Below are 8136 nucleotides of genomic sequence, written 5' to 3' on the forward strand. Positions count from 1 at the left end.
TTGGTGTTTTGAAGACATTCCTTTCTGCTTCTGCCAGAGTTTGGGCTTGGTGAAAGGACCTCGTCAATTTTGTTCTCTAATGTTTAATTATTGTCAAGATTTGGTGGTAGAGAAAAATGTTCTACAAGCTATTAGGGGATTTATTCTTCCCTCCCTCCCTCCCTCCTCTCTCTCTCTCTCTCTCTCTCTCTCTCTCTCTCACACACACACACACACACACACACACACACACACACACACACACACACAACTCTCAAGGCTGGCTTATTCAAATAGAAAAAAGCTACTTGGAAAAGCCTTCCACTAATCTTCACTTACAAAGGTGTATAGAAACCTTTGCATTCCTATGTATAGTGTAAAGAAAGAGTGACTTCTAAGCTGGAAGCAAATTGAAATGAGTGTGTTGTTTTATGGGGAAGACATTTACGGAGCTACTCTTTTATTTATTTTTTTCAAAGATGTTGTAATTTTTTTGCAAAGATATTCTAATTATCTGTAGAATGTTCTAGAATTATTTTATAGAAACATAAGATCTCTTTATCCAGACAGAAATATACTGACAGTTGTGCATATATTTCTCTTAGTACTAAAATGAGGCTTATATCTGATTCATTCATTAATCACATTTTTTTTTTATATTAACCCTGTGTCAGGTACTGCTTCCAGAGATTTAACAGAGAACTAAAGAGATGTTTTTTTCTTATGAGGGGTATATTTTGAATGGGATAAATAAGAAAGATATCATCAAGGAAACATATGATAAGTCAGATGGTGCAACAAAGGGCATGGAATAACATGACTGTGAGTTGGAGCTTGATTATGTATATATCACCATCAGTAAGGCTTTCTCGAAGTCTCCATAGACAGCACCTGTCAGTATGCATAAACACATGTATACACGTGCATGGATATTGAAAGGGAACCTCACCAGTGAGGTGGCACTTGAACATGTCAAAAGCTAATGCCCCAAATCAAATAAAGTCCTTTCAAAATTTTCTCTCTATCCACTGGGGAAAGACACACAGAGTCACCTTGTTAATTTTTTAACATCATGCTGAAATATTTTCTTGGTATGTGATATTGGAAGATCACACCAGTGCTACCTCTCTCCCAATCTGTCAGCCCCCTCTTCACTTTATTCTTAATTGCTTGTAGCTGATCTACTTCTGGCTCTGCCTGGAGTGCCAGCTATTTGATGATTATGGATGCTATGAATAGCATGTTTGGGAAAAGATCCACTTCATTTGCAACACAGTTTAATTATAAAAGAACTTTTTAAACTAATGCATCCTTGCTAATTCCTTTCTCATACTTGGTCTCTCTCTTTTGTTTAGCAGATGTGTTTTCATTACACGCCCATTTTGCAATTTTGAAACAAGTTCGCAACAGAGCCATTTTCTAAACAAATCTGCACAAATATGCAAACTGTGAACTTGACATTCAGTTTTATAGCTGCAACAACCGAAGGATAAATAGTTTTGTGAAGAGTTGCCATCATGAGCTGAAGATTAAAATTCATTTTCAAGGCACTGTCATCAAATACAATTACCTGTCCTGATGTCCTGAAACAAAATGATGTCATATTTATCTGTAACAGCACTGATTTCAAAGTTTTTTTCAGAATCTACTTCTAAATTCAATCATATAAAAATAAGTCAAGTCAAATCTAAGTAACTTTTAAAAATCACATCAGGCAATTACTATAGGTTTTCATAGGCTAAAGTATTGTTGGCTATATTATCCTACAGAATTCCTTTCAAATGGATCAAATTATTCAAAGTGAACAGGTAGATTTGTATTATAAGTCATACCTGTTCTGTTAATAAATGAATTTAATGATAAAAGCAATGTGACTGAAATACTAATCTGAAGGTATTTATATTGGGTATCAGAATTAAAGAAATAAAAACACATAAACAGAATGTGGCAAGGTACACACACACCACTGGCATTCAAGATATCTGAGTACAAACAAGTACTTGAGAAACACTGACATCAAAGGGTCCTTGACTCTCCCTGCACACCCTTAAGATTCAGAAATACATGCAAATAAATAGTCTACCTTCAGGCTTGCCTAGCTTTCAATAATGTGTGATATATTAAGCGATGTATTGAGAAAAATCAATAAAGTTAACATTTCACTGCGGCAGTATGTTTACTTAGCACATGAAATTCAACTCTTATTTTAAAAGGAGTATATGGAAGGTTTATGTTTTTAATTTATTTATTTTTGGACCAGAATAAAACTGAGGGACAATTCAACAACCTATATGAAATCATGGATGCAATTTAATTCCTTTTATTCCTTTGTTGAATTCTGGCCCCCCTTTTGTTGAATTCTGAAAGGCATGATGTAGAAAGTTTGATTCAAAAACAGCTGTTCAACATGGCATGAGTTAGATTCATGATTAAAACAAAATAAGCTCCCTCAAGGATTTGTAAAAGATAAATTACAAAAGATAATTCACACATACAAAGATAATTCACACATATTTCCCCCCATCCTTTTATCATCCACCTCACAGTGAAAGGTAAGGTCACATTGCAAATATTAATGTAACCCAGAGTTTAAGGTTCTGAGGAGGCATTGAATTTAATTTCTGAATTATATTTAAAATTAAGTTTTTTGTTTAACTCTTGTAAAGTTATTTTCCCTCCTCATTCATAGCAGCCGCAATAGTATTATGACTTGTCCTCAAGTGTCTGTTGAATAATAACTAAAGACAAATGTGACTTTTTTACAAATGCATGACAGGTTAACTAGAAAACTAGAAATACTAACTTAGTCATTGGTCATGTTTTTTTCCTCAGAATAAGTCTTGTTAAGGTTTAATTCTATATAAACTGAAATGTATTGTGATATCACATTTGAAAAAAGACGTCAAAACAAAACATCTCACAACACAAACACACACCCCCTAAATTAAATATTGACAATAAGCTAAAGAAATAAAAATCCAGGATATCTTTGCAATTTTCCTTTGCCAGTATGTTCATGGAGCTTTAAATTCTTTTAGTTTTAAGTTCCTTTAGAATAACAATACCACCCTGCAAATTCTGCCTGTGTGTACTTATTAACCTTAATCAAAATTCATTACCTCTCAGTTCATGTAATTCCTCCTTTGTTCTCCCTCCTTTTTTGGAGTTCCAGTCACCAATTTGTATAAATTGTCACTCACAGCTGAAACAAGAGTCTAAAAGATGAATTCTCTTACTTTCTGGTTTCTTCCAGCATCCAGAAATCATTTGAATTCTAGTGTTTGGATTAGAAAATATGAGGTGTGTTTCAAAAAATTTTAGCTAACATATGAATATGCTGAATAATCTCAATTTAACCAATTAAAACCCATTTGTAACATTTATGATGGTAATTGAAAAGTCACTACTTTCACCATTTAAAACCCATTTCTAATCCTTAAAAATACACAAATTAGCAATCTTTGGCTGTTAATAGAGAAATGGGTAACTAAAAGACTTTGAATGCTCTACAGTAGCTTCCGTTTATAGGAATGGACTATAGTTATAGCCTAGCTTAAGGAAATGTAGAAATAATATCATACTACCCAAAGAATTTTAAAACCTGAGGTGAATTAACCTTTGTTCAATGTTTCATTTTTTAGGCTATTACTCTCATCAACCATATGTCCTAAGGTCTACTTTAATACAAACTAAACTAATTGCAATGCATTCTAGTAGGGATGATTTTAAAAGTTACTGTCTTGGCTTTTCCCAGTTCTTTTGTATCACTTTTACAGTGAGATGCATACTGTTTCAATACATTCACAATATTGAACTCAGGCTTGGCTGCATAACATCCTTTGACCAACTTGAGTAGAAATGACTTGTAACACTTCCCCCAAAATCCTGAAGTTGTAGAATGTGGTTCACTACATTTTCTTTTCTCGCTACCACAATATTGATAACATGCCAAGTAGTAGAAAACGTTGGATGGAGAATTAAAGAAAATGTGGAGCAGATCTGTGTTCAATTCATAATAGACCAGTGTGAACGAGAAGTAGCAATCTCAAAAGCTATTGAGGTCCCTAAACAACTTCTGTTTTATCATATTAAAAATGAAAACTGGGGAATTTCAAAGTCGTTATTAAGAACAACAATAATATTACCATTACATATTTTGAAATTGTGCTTTTACAAAATAACTACATTTTATTACATAAATTATCAGGAAGTGACATTATTTTATTTATTTTTTAAGATTTATTTATTTATTTGTTTATACAAGCACTGGGTACAATCAGAAGCACGGGAGGGTGAGAGAATTCACCAGAGTCAGAGCAAAGAGCAGAGCAGAGCAGGCAGACTGATGAAGTACACTGCGGAGGGGAGCAGCGGGTGGCAGGAGCGGTCTGCACACCATGTGGGACCCTCACCCGGTGGCCTGGGATCAAACCCGAGCTGCAGAGGCTGCGGGCAGCCTCACAATCCAGCACTCAATTGCTGCGCCACCGGGGAGGCCCTATTTTAAATTTGTGCAAATATCATTAATGGTTGGTGGAGAGAAGATAACTGTGTTGCTACATGTTGCTCTGGTGAACAATGCAAAAGAAATCCGGCTTTATGTACATACAGAGCTGGAAAAGGCAGAAATATTTTAGTAGCTTTTCCAGATGATTGTAGATATTTTTCTTTGATACTATACTAAAATTTGACATGAAAATTTCTTAATCTACATTGTCACTGAGAACCAAAATCTTATTAATGAATTTTAAATATTCTGTTAATTAAAATCTTTGTTCACCTTGCACTTCAAGTAGATCTGTTATACACACGACTGATTTTGTAACATCATATTGAATACATTAATTAATGTAAATTATCAGTTCATTGAATTATGAAGATTTTTTTCAATGCTGACATTTATTTCACTGTTCAATGTCAAAACCCACATTATTTAATATCCCCACTAACCCCGCAAAAATGTCTTCCTGCTTTGGGGCTCATATGTTCATAGTTGTGAATACTGTTTTTCAAATCTGAAATTTTCACTTGGAAATCATATTTTATCACTTGCAAAAAATATTAGGTGTTGTTTTCTTGAACTGACAGGTTTACTTCTTTGATACGTGAAAAACATATGCAAAGAATCAAGATTGTATAACCATATATTTGCCTTGATTATTCTTTCAAATAAAAAATGATATTCCACAAACTATCTTGCATGACTGATTTTGTAGCTACCACAGTCATACTTCCATGGACAGAGTGCTTTCATGTACTTCTTGTTCATTTGCACAAAATATCAAAAAGATAAAGACTCAAGGATAGAGTCTTATTAAGTACCATGCATTGCATTCATGAAGAACCTTAACTAAGGCTGGTTTTTTTCTTTGCTTTAAATTAGGGGTCTATGCAGATAGAACACAATGTCCACTAGTTCAGCTTGGTGTTGCAGCCCTGATTTGTGTGAAGACATCAGCAGTTTTATCTCTAATTTCCTTTGCAACATCAGCAAGATGTCAACATAATGAAAGAAGCAAATAACATTGTGTTATTATTACAGAAATGGCTTTTCCCTATCAGGTGCCAGTTTGGGTACTGTGTGTGCCACAGAACAAACTTTGAGAACTACTATTCTATATCCACAATTTTTGTATTAATTTTTGTTTAAAGAGTAATAGTTTCCTTTGAGAATTTGATTAAAAATCTATACTCACAATAAAACTTGCAGGTAAACTACAGATCTGAGGCTTACAGTAGGGGAGGGACAGGGGAGGGGTAAAAACAGGGGTGGAAAGAGCACAAGAGACTATGGTGACAGTTCACTGGGTGATGTGGTGGTGGGAGACTTATGGGGACTACACCTGAGGGGAGAAATCAAATATTGTATAAAAATGAACAACACTGTAAGAAAATAAAAGAGTTTAATCAATAAAAAATCTATACTGATAATAGTCATACATTTGAAGTATCTAAAGTGGCAAGTGTGTGCTAAGTATCTTAGATACATTATCTTTTATATTTGTACTAAAAAACTGTGAGTGATATATTTTGGTACCCATTTTATATATGAGGAAATTGAGGGGCCTGAAAGGTTAAGTATTTTCTCAAGATCATCTAACTTATATCATAATTTGCAGAGTTGTGACTACAATGCTGGCATTACTGATATAAAAACTTAGTCTTTATCACAAGATTAATTCACTTTTCAACAGAAATATATATATTAATATAATTTTGAGGTCATTCAGGAGCTCTGAAATGCCAATTTACATAAGTAATTACTATCTGGAAATTGCATCACTTATAAATTCCAAGTAAAATGTCCTAGGATAATTTTCATGGAGCAATACTATTTAAACCTTTTTCTTATAGAAAACTCATTATGTCTTATTCTTTGATATCTATTTCTACATCATTTCCATTTTTGCAAATTTAGCCTACCACCTAATGCAGGCTCACTTTTAAAATTTGTTGGGAAGGGCATCCCTGGTGGCGCAGCAGGTTGAGTGCCGCACTGTGAAGCTGTCTGCAGCCTCTGCAGCGCGGGTTTGATTCTCGGCTGGCCAGGTAGAAACCCGCATGGTGCAGCAGACCTCTCCTGCCTCACCTGCTGTTCCCCTCAGCAGTGTCTTTGGTCCGTCTGCCTGTTCTGTTCCCTGCTCTGTCTCTGGTGAATTCTCTCACCCTCCCATGCCTCTGACCTGTACCCCAGTTCTTGTATAAATAAATAAAATCTTCAAAAAATATGTTGGGGAACGATGCACTTTATAAAGTCTAAATACATTTTAGAAGCTGATGGAATCTCAATGGTTCCATTTTATGCACATGCTCACTTGAAAGTTTATATCACTCTACCTTAATCCGGCATAACTTCCTTTTCCAGAAATGTGTTATTTTCTTTCAGATGAGAATCCTATGGGAACAGGAACTTGTTTCATCCTTATATTGTCTCCTGCGTGACATCACTGGTGTTACTCCTGATAAGCAAGATGTGATGATGAGGGGGTATCCCCTGCCAGGCATTGATAAGCAACAAAGTTTGTTCATTTCCTGGTTCAGCTGATTCTTCCCTCTCAGATAACAAACTCTTTGAATCTGTGGGAATTCAACTATAAGAGTAATAACCAGGAGTCAGTCTAGTGAATCACTGACTTCTAGGCTGAAGCTCCTGTCTAACCATTAAACATGTAGCCTATGTTGACTGTGCTTATGCTGCCTTTTCCTCAGATGCCAGAAAGAGAAGGTGGCTGGTCTTGCACAGTAATGTTTCACATCCACTTCTGCACTGGAATTTGCTAAAGACAGGTATGCATTTTTACCAAAAACACATACAATCCAAATACTCCTACATATAAAAAACATTCATACATTCATCCAAAAAAGAGTTTCCAGAACTTGTAGAAGACACAGTGAAAGAGCCTGAGAAGCAATGATAAACAGGTCATCAGGTTCTGAACTTCAGAAAGCTTGTTATCTATGGTGAAGTCAAACTGTAAATTACTGTTTTGTTTACACACATGGTTATTGCCTACAAGGAAACAACTTAGTGGGGTTCTATTACTCTTGCTTGGTTATAGGGAAAAATAACCTCAAATAAGAAGAAATCATCCTTTTGGTTCAGGATATGTTAAAACCACATGTCTGCTTTCTTCCTATGTTTCTGTTGTGACTGCCAAATTGCAGCTATGCCCAGCATCTTCCAGCACATTCCATGCTTCCCTTTGTTTGCAATGACTATGTTGCTATTTGTTTTCAGGAAAATCAGTTATCCTTTCATTTGCAGTTCAATTGTTACCTTCTTTATGCCATCTTCTTCAGCTCTTCAGATAATGGCAATAAATAAGTTGTGTTCCCCTGGAACACTGAGGAAGTCAGAAGGCACAAGTTTCCCTTCCAAGGAGTCAAAATTCAGGATACTTGGTTATGAAGACAAACTGTGCCACACCTTGCTATGTGATATTGCATTAGTTACCTGTATTCTCCAAGCTTCACTGTTCTCAAGTAAATATAGGACAGGTTGACCGTGCACCTTTGTGAAATAATTCTGGAAGCTATAACCCACAGCAAGCACTCAGAGTTTATTAGCTAATAATGTATTAGTGATTGCATTCATTCTTTGATAATGTAATTTTTACATATTGGCTGTCTCTTGAACATTTAAAAACCTAACTTAGA

This window comes from Talpa occidentalis, unplaced genomic scaffold (genome assembly GCF_014898055.3).
Source record: "Talpa occidentalis isolate TD23 unplaced genomic scaffold, MPIMG_talOcc4v2.1 talOcc4.6, whole genome shotgun sequence".
In the NCBI taxonomy this organism is placed as follows: Eukaryota; Metazoa; Chordata; class Mammalia; order Eulipotyphla; family Talpidae; genus Talpa; species Talpa occidentalis.